Source organism: Primulina tabacum, chromosome 17 (assembly GCF_025594145.1).
Source record: "Primulina tabacum isolate GXHZ01 chromosome 17, ASM2559414v2, whole genome shotgun sequence".
Taxonomy (NCBI): Eukaryota; Viridiplantae; Streptophyta; class Magnoliopsida; order Lamiales; family Gesneriaceae; genus Primulina; species Primulina tabacum.
In genome coordinates this window covers 27,421,322-27,431,201 of record NC_134566.1, presented here as the reverse complement: position 1 = coordinate 27,431,201, position 9,880 = coordinate 27,421,322, and the positions used below count along the sequence as shown (strand labels likewise).

General features: G+C 38.7%; 1 long non-coding RNA gene across 1 annotated transcript; it reads left to right on the top strand.

The window, feature by feature from the left end:
- The first annotated feature begins 633 nt into the window (after window positions 1–633).
- Window positions 634–1,633, top strand: LOC142532002 (uncharacterized). Its single transcript, XR_012816441.1, has 3 exons — window positions 634–697; window positions 881–1,390; window positions 1,557–1,633. It is a non-coding gene; the product is annotated as an uncharacterized LOC142532002 (long non-coding RNA).
- Window positions 1,634–9,880: the final 8,247 nt, after the last annotated feature.

The window sequence follows — 9,880 nt, the reverse complement described above, 5'->3', positions numbered from 1 at the left end:
TCTCAACTTTATCCAGTGTTAGCGGTTTGCAAGAGATGTCCTACACGTTCAAAGTTCAAGTGTTGCTTCCGAATCAGCATTTTCAGTATGTGGAAGAATCATTGATAAACAAAGAACAAATTTAAAGCCATAGACACTTTGCATGTTAACATGCCTATAAGATTGGTTTGCAGCCGAAAAAAAGAATAAAACCGTTGGAGCACTCAATGAATTTCAAAGCTCAAGTTCCGAATAAGATCATGAATATTTAAAATATATTTTAATAAATCGTGATGAATTTTAGATGTTCAATTGTAAAATCAATGCTTAAATTATTTTAGTCTTACGTTAGTTAGTATTGTTTCAACTCAAAATATTAAATAAAAAATATTTATTAATAAAAATAATATTATGTTAAAAATAATAATAGTCGAACACCGAACCGGTTCGATCAGGAACAGAACCGTTCTAAAAATTACCGAACTGGACCAAGATTCGAATTGGTTCCGAGGTTAGTCCGGAACGGGAACCAGAACCAACAAACCGATAAGCATGACTAATTCAAAGTTTGGTCTTAAATTGGATGCTTTTTCACTTTTTTTTTTGTTTGGATAGCTTCCAAGACCAGTAAAATTGATATGCTTTTTTCTCAATGTCGAGTTCACTGAGAAGGGGGTGGAGACGAGGGTAGCAAATATGTTTACTGGTGAACAAATTGGTATGTTGAACAGAATGGCTTGTCTCTATCTCTTTTAAGCTGTTGACTTTTCTCTGTTCTAATACTATATCTCGTTGAGAATGGTATCCTGCACCAGTCAAAGTTGTAGCTATACTTGATTTTCACATGAAATCATTTCCTGATTTTTTCTCGCTTGAAATGGTTTCTACATGAAAATTGCAGTAATGCATTGCTAGTCAAAGCAGCTGTTTCGGGCTCCAGTGATTTAGGGGGTCGCATGGTGATGGTTTATTTTTCCCTTGTTTTTTCCCAACAGATATTGTGTTTCTTTAGCATTCAATTCAATTTGATGGATTTTGTTAAATTTCTTGTATTAGGAGTATCACTTTAGTGTGTGACACTTTTAACACATTCTGGTTCAGGTGGCAGGAAAAGGTCATCCTTCTATTATGATATTTGGAATATCAAATACTTGAGCAAATTCAAGTGGGATGATCTTACTCAAGAGATGGGCACTCTAATATGGTTGTTCCATATTTTCTGATGTGTTACAATCTGTAAACTTTTCTTGAAGTGAGCTAAGACACTCGAATGTTTGCAGCAATCTAGAATGCGACTCGAGAGCTGAAACTGGCATGGGAACTCTCTGATGTTAAGAGAGAGCGGGACTTTTACCTATCAAAAATCGACCAGACTAATACCTTAAGTAAAATTGAAGAGCTGCTAAAAAAGGTGAATTAAGTTGAAAATTTGTGTTTCGCCTCCAACACATGTTCTAAATTTATATATGTTGATGGACATGATGTATCATTTGCAACATTCCATTATCTTAACGGAACAAAAATCTAGTTTTCTCATTCAAATTAACTACTGTTTACATCATTGTTTGCTGATGCAGAAACGAAAAGTCGAAATGGTACCTAAAGTGACACGTAAATCCCTCAGAAAAAAACCATTAGTTGATGAAAACCGAAGAGACCAAGGAATTGTCTAGGGATATCCTAGCAGGAGTAAGTATATCAAGGTTTTTGATGGTTCTCAACTATCATATTGACCTTGCAGTTTCTTGTTGCTTCTGGATCACTCTCGATCCAAATTTTGGCTCAGCTGTGAGAACATGGATTTCCAGCAACAGCTAGCATTTTTCGGCAGCTAGCAATATTCAGTAGCAAAGGAAAATTTCAGCAGAAGCTAACAATTCCAGCAACAGCTAATATTTCAGAAGATGATCTTTTCCAGCAGACAGAATCCAGCAGCAGAAGAATTCAGTAGCGAGATTTCAACAGATAGCTACTGATTCTGCTTATGACTTGTAACTGAAACATTTAACATGGAGTAAAGGCTGTTAATGGCACATCATGGCAGATTATGACCATTAATAGGGAGTCTAACAGTCAGAATTTGGCTTATAAATATCACCCTCAGATATCTGAAATTGTGGTTACACAAGTCTTGAGTTATCACTTGAAATTAGAGCTAAGAGAGTGCCTATTTTCGAGCTGTAAAATCCAGTAGCGAGGCAAGCAGATTTCCAGACTTCAACCGAAACACTTTTTAGCAAATTACAGTAAGTGGGCTTATGTATAAATATCTTGAAATCAGTTTATTTCCGTTTTAAAGCACAGTTTCTGAATGTTTAATTTTTGATATATGATTTTGAAGCACTGAAACTCTCTAGTGAACTAATGGTAGGAATATATATTCTGAACATTTCTGAATTCTGAATTCTGAATTCTGATTCTGGCCTCACCCCTTAGAGGAGAGAACATATAGGGGATTGATATCAGTTTAGCCATGAAATTCACTAACGTGCTCAGTGCTTACTAATTCTGATTTTTGTTCTGAAACCTGTGATTTCTGAATTCTGATTTCTGTTCTGAAAATAAGAGTTTTCTATATATATTATTGTATTACTATTTCTGTTGAAAACGATTTCGAAAACTGGGAGTTATTCCCGCCCCTGCTTACTGAGTGACAACCATATCACTCACCCACCAAACCCATCTTTGATAAGAACGAGGAAGAAAAGTTAAAAGTAGAAGAGCAGATTCAATTCTGGGGCTGGTGAAGAAGACCGTTGTTTATCAGTTCTAGTTTATGTTTATTCCATTGCATTTGTTAAGACATGGTTATAATTGGTTTTACATTTCCGCTGTAAAACCTTTGGCATTGAGTTTGTATCAGACATTGAAATATTTAGTATTTATGAATAAAAACACTGGTTTCTGAATTTTGTACTTCTAAGACTTGTTGTTTTCGAATATAAATTTGAGAGCAACGCCAGTGTCAACCAAACCCCGTCCCGGGGCGTGACATTGAAGTGGTATCAGAGCAAACCAGGTTTCATAATCTGGGGAGGAGGAACTAGAAATAATAAGTTCTAATAGACTTCTGAAAATAAGTTCTGAAAGTTACTGAAATAGACTACTGAAAATAAACTATTGTAATAGACTACTGAAAATAAGCTACTGTAATAGACTACTGAAATGAGTAGAAAAAAAAATCAGTAGACCATAACCAGTAGTCTGAAACCAGAACCAGAAGATGGAAACCAGTAGATCTGAATGCAGGAAGACTGGGTCAGTAGACTCGAAATGCAGCAGACAGTGCTGGAAAGCAGCAGACAGTGCTGGAAAAGCAGCAGACTGATTGCAGAAGCATCAGAATTGCAATAGACCGCGAATTCCAGCAAGCACATACAGTAGACCTTGCAAATGGCATGGAAGTTGAGGTGTTTTTCGCACAAACTTCAAACGGCCATAACTTTTGATCCATGAGGAATTTTTACTATTAAAAGTATGCGTTGGAAAGCTCTCGACCAGGAGAACCTAACCTAGAACCAAACTTTTGTTCTAGCACCGCCGACGAACCCCAAAATCCTTCGTTTAGATTGTGATATCATCATTTCCGTAAAATTTTCCAAATTTTTGAAACTTTGAGGAATTTTCATTTCCAAACGGCTCAATATTTTGCACAAAATTTGGTACGCTTCATGTTCATGGTGTGAAGATTTTTAGTAAATTTTTCACGAAATTCTGAGACCGAAAATTTTTGAGCTATTTCTGCTATTAAAGGTATAGGCAATACTGATTTTGTTCATTCTAGCATTCGTCTATAACTCGACCTGTATTCTTGAGATCAATTCTGAACATTCACTCTCATGTTTTGGATGTAGGATATGACCGACCAGAGTAATTACATTAAGAGCTTAGAAAAGAAGCTAGAGAAACTCAAGGAACATAACTACTGCTTGGAGTTAGACAAAGATGAGTTACAGCGTAGAGCAGAACACTTGAGAAGTGATGTTCAACGTTATGCTCACTATCTGCATGAAGTAGAAGAGAGGAGTAGGAATGCTCAAGAAGAGTTTGAAACTTCCCAAGAGACTGTGGCAGAGTTCATCGAGTTACGTGATACATTAGTTGAGAAGATCCAAATACTTAAGGATCAAAATCACCAACTCGTACACCATCATAATCAGTATAGCGAACATACTGATGCTCAGATTCAAGAGCTGCAAGACACTGTCGAAGTTCTTAGCGACCAGAATGCAGTTCTGCATGGTCATATTGAACATCTTGAAACAGTGATAGCCAACCATCAAGACGAACCTGAGGAGGATCCCGAAGAAGATGAAGAAGTCGAGGAGGATCCTATGGATTTGGGATTATGAGAAGTGATAGATTAGACATTCAGTAGTAGCTTTTTGTAATAGCACTTGTTCTATTTGCATTTTGTTAGCATTTTCAAAGGTTATTTGTAATTGCACTTTCTTAGGAAATCAATAAAAATTTATTTCTATACGGAGGTTTCATATTTAATTTTTGGAGCAATTACTCGATCATTGTACTTCCTTTGTTTAGTCTCTATTCTGCCATCAACATTAGAAATTTCATATTTTTAGGAAATGGACGGGAGACCTGTGAGAAACAACCGTAACATTCGTTACAATAACCGCAATGATGAAGATGCACAACAACCACCACAACCACCACCAGCAGTTGGCCTCAGCGAGGTGGACTTGATGGCTATAGCCACGATTGTGGCAATCACGCTACAAGAGTTTGTCAACCCTAATGCTAATCAGCCACCGCCACCACCTCCAGCTCAAAATGGGACTAAGCAACACTTTGAGTCTCTACGAAGAGCAAGAGTCCCAAAATTCGATGGAAGCTCCGATCCTGAGGTCGGACAAAATTGGATGAAAGAGGTGGAGAATCATCTTCGACTACTTGAGGTTCCACAAGGGATCAAGATAGATGTGATTACACCTTTTCTTGTGGATAAAGCAGCCAAATGGTTGGAAGGAGTCTCACCAGCTATGGTAAGGGCGGGACCTATCACTTGGGAAAGGTTCCGAGAGGCATTTCTGAAGCAGTACTTCCCAACAGCAGTTCGAGTGCAGAAGCTGTCAGAATTTGAAAGCTTGGTTCAAGAACCAAACATGACAGTAGTGGAGTATTCATCCAAGTTCCACTAATTGGGAACTTACTCCCCACCATTATGGGAGACGAGGCCTTGAAGATACATCGCTTCAAGAAAGGGTTGAACAGTCGCATTCAACCTGCCCTTACTGTTATCGAACCTGATAGTTTTGATGAATTGATGGGAGCCGCCATCAGAGTTGAGAATGACATCAAGAGGCGTGAAGGTGAGAACAAACTCAAACGTCCTCAGTCAAGCCAGTACCAATCGGGCCAACAATTCAAGAAGCCTAGGTTTTCAAGCAACCAATTTACCAGTGCTCCATCCAAAGGAACCACTTCTTCTCAATCAAGCAAAGAGGGAGTCAAGTGCCAAACTTGTGGATTCACACACACTGGTGAATGTCGTAGGAATTCTGGAGCTTGTTTCCGTTGTGGAAAAATGGACCATCGCATTGCTCAATGTCCTCTTCCAGATCCAAGGAATGGACCAGCAGGAGGAAGAACTCCAAACAAGCCTTAGGAGAACAAGCCAAATGTTCGAGTTTATGCTATCACTCAAGAAGAGGCAGACAACTCAAATGATGTCGTAGCTGGTACCATTCTAATCAATAATATACCTGCTTATATGTTATTTGATTGTGGTGCTATGCATTCATTCATGTCTAAGAGATTTGCCAAGAAGTTAGGAACTAAGCCTGATAACTTAGAAGAACCATATAGAGTAGCAACTCCTGTAAATCGAATTTTAGAAACTCGCACTCTATATCTGGATATTAGTGTTCTCATAGAAGATCATAATTTCAAGGCAAACCTGATTCAACTAAACATGGTGGAATTCGATGTAATTCTTGGAATGTATTGGTTAGCCAAGAATCATGCTTTGGTAGACTGTCATGGAAAGACGGTAACCATCCAAGCTCCACACCAAGAGGAACTTTTATTTCATGGTAAGACAAAAGAACGAAAGACTCTTCTTTCTGCTTCTCGAACTTGGAAAGCCATGAAAAGTGGAGAAGAAGTTTACCTAGCTATGTTAAGTGAGGTAAAGAAAGAAACCACACTTACACTAGAAGATATTTCGGTAGTACAAGAATTTCCGGATGTCTTTCCTGAAGAACTCCCGGGCGAACTTCCCGACCGCGAAGTGAAATTTGAGATTAATTTAGTGCCCAATGCTACACCAATCTCAAAAGCACCGCACCGAATGGCTCCAGCAGAGTTGAAAGAACTCAAAGAGCAGCTTCAAGAGTTGTTGGATAAGAAGCAGATCCGACCAAGCGCATCTCCGTGGAGAGCTCCTGTCCTATTTGTTAAAAACAAGGATGGAAGCATGAGATTGTGTATTGACTACAGAGAACTGAATAAGATCACAATCAAGAATAAATACCCACTTCCAAGGATAAATGACTTGTTTGACCAACTCAAGGGAGCTACAGTATTTTCCAAGCTCGACTTAAGGTCAGGCTACCACCAACTCAAGGTCAAGACAGACGATATTCCGAAGACAGCCTTCTGAACAAGGTATGGACAATATGAGTTCATGGTGATGCCGTTCGGGTTAACAAACGCTCCGGCAGTATTCATGGATCTCATGAACAGGGTGTTCAAACCATTTCTTGACAAGTTTGTTGTGGTATTCATCGAAGATATTCTCGTATACTCGTCAAGTGAGGAAGACCACAAAGAACATCATCGCCTCACCCTCCAGAAGCTGAGAGAAAAGGAACTGTACGCCAAGTTCAAGAAATGCGAATTCTGGCTAGAGAGCGTCACATTCTTGGGACACATAATATCAGTAGCAGGAGTATCTGTGGATCCTAAGAAAGTAGAGGCAATCTCATATTGGCCTAGACCAAAGAATGTGACAGAAATTCGAAACTTCTTGGGACTAGCAGGCTATTATCGAAAATTTGTTGAAGGATTCTCTTCAATAGCCATACCCCTCACCAAGCTCACAGAGAAAAACTCTAAGTTTCAATGGAGTGAAGAATGTGAGCAAAGCTTTGACACTTTGAAGAAGAAGCTTACATCCACACCAGTGCTGGTATTACCTATGGAAGGTAAGGACTATACCATCTATAGTGATGCATCTAAAGAAGGTTTAGGATGTGTACTCATGCAAGAGGGGAGGGTGATAGCATACGCGTCAAGACAGTCGAAGCCGTATGAACATAATTACCCAACGCATGATCTCGAACTAACTGCAATGGTGTTCGCACTAAAAATTTGGAGACATTATCTTTATGGAGTCAAGTGTGAGATTTTCACCTGATCACCAAAGTCTCAAATATTTGTTCACTCAAAAAGAATTAAATATGAGATAAAGGCGGTGGATTGAACTCATGAAGGATTACGACTTGACGATAAGCTACCATCCAGGCAAAGCCAACAAGGTAGCATATGCTTTAAGTCGAAAGAATACAAGTAAGGTAATCATGGCATCACTTTCAGCACAACCTTATCTTCGAGAGATAATCAAGATAAGTCAAGATAGAGATTCTACTTTGGTGAAACTGAAAGAGCAAGCCAAAGAAGGAAAATCACCAGATTTCGAAACGGATAACAAAGAAATCTTGTGGATGAAAGGATGATTGTGCATCCCAGACATCGATAACCTTCGACAAGAAGTAATGTCTCTGGCACATAAATTAAGATTCTCAGTCCATCCTGGCAGTAGAAAGATGTACAAAGATTTGAAGAAAAATTTTTGGTGGAGTGGAATGAAGAAAGACGTGGCAATGTTTGTTTCCAAGTGTCATGTGTGCCAGCAAGTCAAGGCAGAGCACCAAAGACCTGAAGGACTTCTGCAACCTCAAGAAATTCCAGAATGGAAATTGGAACATATCTCCATGGACTTTGTTGTCGGGTTACCAAAGTCTAGACAAAGTCATGACGGCATCTGGGTAATCGTAGATAGACTCACAAAATCTGTGCATTTCTTACCTGTCCGCATGAACTATAATTTGGACAAGCTAGCCACATTATACATGAATGAGATCGTACGATTGTATGGAGTTCCAGCTAGCATACTATCAGACAGAGATCCTAGGTTTATCTCTCGATTTTTGAAGAGCTTTCAACAAGCTATGGGGACAAAAGTTACTCTTAGTACAGCATATCACCCTCAAACTGATGGCCAAACTGAGAGGACAATTCAAACTCTAGAAGATATACTGAGAGCATGTGCTGTAGACTTCAGTGATAATTGGAATGAACATCTACCCTTAATCGAGTTCGCATACAATAATAGTTACCACAGTAGTATTGGAATGGCACCATACGAAGCTCTGTATGGACGAAAATGTCGATCACCAATATATTGAGATGAAGTATGGGAAAAAGCCATCGTTAGACCCGAACTGATCCAAGAAACAGTGGATAAAGTTGCTATGATCAAAGAGCGACTAAAAGCTGCACAAGATCGATAGAAAAGCTGGGCTGACATGAAAAGAAGCCCCGTGGAATTTGAAGTTGGAGAGAAGGCATATGTGAAAGTGTCACCCATGAAGGGTGTAATCCGATTCAATAAGACTGGAAAACTGAATCTCAGATACGTTGGACCATTTGAAATTCTTGAGAAAGTGGGAACACTTGCTTATAGATTAGCACTACCACCCGACATGTCAAGAATTCACAATGTATTCCACGTTTCGCAGCTAAGAAAATATATTTCCGGTCCTAGTCATATTCTTGAAACTGGACCACTGTTGGTTGAGAACAATTTAAATGAAGAACTGAATAACGAATAAATTCCGATTCGGATCGTGGATAACAAGGACCAAGTACTGAGGTGACGAACTATTCCATATGTCAAAGTACAATGGTCAAACCACACCGAAAGAGAAGCTACTTGGGAATTTGAAGAAAAGATGCGAGCACAATACCCTTATCTCTTTGAGGATCATGCATAGCCAAGTTTCGAGGACGAAACTTTTCATAAGAATGGAGGGATGTGAGAACATGGATTTCCAGCAGCAGCTAGCATTTTTTAGCAGCTAGCAATATTCAGTTGCAAAGGAAAATTTCAGCAGAAGCTAACAATTCCAGCAACAGCTAATATTTCAGAAGATGATATTTTACAACAGACAGAATCCAGCAGCAGAAGAATTCAGTAGCGAGATTTCAATAGATAGCTACTGATTCTACTTATGACTTGTAACTGAAACATTTAACATGGATTAAAGGCTGTTAATGGCACATCATGGCAGATTATGGTCATTAATAGGGAGTCTAACAGTCAGAATTTGGCTTATAAATATCACCCTTAGATCTCTGAACTATTTTCGAGCTGTAAAATCTAGTAGCGAGGCAAGCAGATTTCCAGACTTCAACCAAAACACTTTTTAGCAAATTACAGTAAGTGGACTTATGTATAAATATCTTGAAATCAGTTTGTTTCCGTTTTAAAGCACAATTTCTGAATGTTTAATTTTTTATATATGATTTTGAAGCACTGAAACTCCCTAGTGAACTAATGGTAGGAATATATATTCTGAACATTTCTGAATTCTGATTCTGATTCTGACCTCATCCCCTTAGAGGAGAGAACATATAGCGGACTGATATCAGTTTAGCCATGAAATTCACTAACGTGCTCAATGCTTACTAATTCTGATTTCTATTCTGAATTCTGATTTCTCTTCTGAAAATAAGAGTTTTCTATATATTATTGTATTACTGTTTCTGTTGAAAACGATTTCGAAAACTGGGAGTTATTCCCGCCCCTACTTACTGAGTGACAACCATATCACTCACCCACCAAACCCATCTCAGATAAGAACGAGGAGGAAAAGTT